Source organism: Ailuropoda melanoleuca, chromosome 15, assembly GCF_002007445.2.
Source record: "Ailuropoda melanoleuca isolate Jingjing chromosome 15, ASM200744v2, whole genome shotgun sequence".
Classification (NCBI taxonomy): domain Eukaryota; kingdom Metazoa; phylum Chordata; class Mammalia; order Carnivora; family Ursidae; genus Ailuropoda; species Ailuropoda melanoleuca.
Window position 1 is genome coordinate 19,477,677 of NC_048232.1, and position 3,090 is coordinate 19,480,766.

General features: G+C 43.2%; 1 non-coding gene across 1 annotated transcript; it reads left to right on the top strand.

Moving 5' to 3' along the window:
• The first annotated feature begins 671 nt into the window (after nt 1-671).
• Nucleotides 672-777, top strand: LOC117796559. The gene has a single exon (XR_004621110.1). It is a non-coding gene; the product is annotated as a U6 spliceosomal RNA (small nuclear RNA).
• The last annotated feature ends 2,313 nt before the right edge of the window (nt 778-3,090 follow it).

The following is a 3,090-nucleotide window of genomic DNA, read 5'->3' on the forward strand; positions in this document are numbered from 1 at the left end:
TAAAAAAAAAAAAAAAAACTAAAAAGAGAATTTCCATATGATCCAGCAATTCCACATCTGGGTATAAAAGGAATGAAATGAAGGGATACAAACAGATACTTGCCCTCCCATATTCATAGCAGCATTATTCACGATAGCCAAAAGGTGGAAGCAACTCGGATGTTTATCAACAGAAGAACAGGTAAATAAAATGTGGTATACGCATACAATGGAATATGATTTAGCTTTAAACAAGACAATGCTGACTTTGATTGCACCTATAGTAAAATCAGAATAAGGGGAGCCTGGGTGGCTCAGTCGGTTGGGCATCTGACTCTTGATTTCGGCTGCAGGGGTAATCTCAGGGTCATAGGGTCAAGCCCCGTCAGACTCCACACTCGGTGGGAGGGGGGGGTCTGCTTGAAATTCTCTCTCTCTCCCTCTTCCTCTGCCCCTGCCTCTCTCTCTTTCTCTCTCAAATATATAAATAAATCTTTAGGGATGTCTGGGTGGCTCAGTCAGTTAAGTGTCTAACTTCAGCTCAAGTCATGTCTCAGGGTCCTGGGATGGACTCCTGAGTCCAACTCCATGCTTAGTAGGGAGTCTGCTTGTCCCTCCCCCTCGCCCTCTCCCTCTGCCCATCCCTGAGCCCCCACCCCCGCTCATGCTCTCTCTCTCTCAAATAAATAAATAAAATCTTTATAAATAAATCTTTTTTAAAAAATTGGAATAATACAGAGATGAGCGTGGCCCCTGTGCAAGGATAATGCACAAATCTGTGAAGCGTTCCATGTTTTTTGTAACATTGTGTGTCAGCTACAGTCAAATTGAAATTAAATCAATAAATGGGATGAAAAACCAGATACATGCTTCAACGTGGATGAAACTTGAAGACATTATGCTAAATGAAATAAACCAGTCACAAAAGGATTCCACTTCTGTGAGATACATAGGGTAGTCAAATGGGTAGAGACAGAAAGAAAAATGGTGGTTTCCAGGGGGTTACCAAAGGGCCAGGGGGAGGAAGATAGGAAGTTATGCTTAATGGGTACAGAGTTGTTGGGTTTGGTTTTAAGATTTTTTTTTTTTAAGTAATCTCTACACCCAACATGAAGCTCAAACCCACAATCCCAAGATCAAGAGTTGCATGCTCTACCAACTGACCCAGCCAGGCAGTACCCCAGGAATGGANAAAGACTGTAGGATTCCACTTCTGTGAGATACATAGGGTAGTCAAATGGGTAGAGACAGAAAGAAAAATGGTGGTTTCCAGGGGGTTACCAAAGGGCCAGGGGGAGGAAGATAGGAAGTTATGCTTAATGGGTACAGAGTTGTTGGGTTTGGTTTTAAGATTTTTTTTTTTAAGTAATCTCTACACCCAACATGAAGCTCGAACCCACAATCCCAAGATCAAGAGTTGCATGCTCTACCAACTGACCCAGCCAGGCAGTACCCCAGGAATGGAGTTTTAGTTTTCCAAGATGAAAAATTCTGGAGATGGATGGTTGTGATGGTTGTACAACAATGTGAATGTACTTAACACCACTGAACTATACACTTAAAAATGGTTAAAATGGTAAATTTTATGTAATGTGTATTTTACCACAGTTAAAAAATAGGATAGCTTCATCTAATAGCGCACCCTTAGCCACATTCAGATCTGTTGCGAATCAAAAGATAGTGAACTTAAATCTGATGTGATAATCAGCACAAGAGTTTTGAGGGTCTTGGGGACCCTCACATGGGAGGAGTGTGAAGAATTTTTAGACAGAGCAGGACTTTGATACACTGCAAAAATGAAAAATGGCCACAAATTCTTCTCATTGCTGAATGTACGTCCCTTTACTATGTGACTTTGCAGTTCCTCCCATAAAGAGTCGGACTCCATTTTCCTACCTTTTGAGTCTAAGGTTGGCCATGTGACTTTCTTTGGCCAACAGGACATTAGCACAGATGAATTAAACAGAGGCTTGAAAAATGCTGATGTATTGGGGCTTGCCTTCTCTTGCTGCTGATAATGCTGTAACTACTAGGCAAAGAAGTTCAGGTTAGTCCCCTAGAAGATGAGAGACCCTATGGGGAGAGACCCAGCCATCCCAGCTGTCTCAGCAGAGGCTCTGGACACGTGAGGGAGACTACTCTGGACCATTCCATCTGGCTCAGACTAGAAGACCCATAGCCCAACCCAGTACCTCATGAGAAACAGTAAATGTTTTTTGTTTTAAGCCACTAAGTTTTCGATGATTTGTTACTTAGCAAAAGCTAACCCATACAGGATGATTTTAGAGTTGTCAAAATGACTGGGGAAATTCTATTGGCATTTAGTTGGTGGGGGCCAGGTTTGTTAAATGTCCAGCAATGCACACTTATAGTCCTGCACAATGAAGAATTATTCCACCCAATTGCCCCCCCCCAACTGAAGAACACTGGAACCATGCCTAAGATTGTCACACCGCTTGCAAGATAGAAGTGTTAAAAGAAATTGATAATTATGGAGAGCCTGATCTGTATGAGACATTTTACATGCATTACTTAACTGATTCTGCATGACAACCCCTCATGGGATCCCCACTTATCAGATAAGAAAACTGAGACTCAGAGGGGTTACTTGGTTGTCTCATGTCACATAGCTAATAAGAAGCAGCACCAGCGGTGCCCCTGGGTGGTTCAGTCGGTTAAGTGTCTTAGGCTCAGGTCATGGTCCTGGAGTCCCAGGATCAAGTCCTGTTTTGGGCTCCCTGCTTAGCAAGGAGTCTGCTTCTCCCTCTCTCTGCCCCTCCCCCCACTCATGCTCACTCTCTTTCTTCTTCTCTCTCTCTCTCTCAAATAAATAAATAAACCTTAAAAAGAAGCAGCAGCAGCAGCAGCAGCAGCACCAGGACTTAAACGCACGTCTGTCAAAAGTCAGCCCAGAGAGGCCTTCCCTGACCACCCACTCTGAGGTGCCCTCCACACTTACCACCATCACTTGTTATTACATTACTTTTTTTTTTTGTAGCACTCCTCTCTATTATCAGAGTTTTTGTTTAACTCTTGTCATAAGCCCTCTACCAGAATAACTCCCATAGAAGCAGAGGCCTTGTGGCATTTATCCGCCGCTGCATGTCCAGC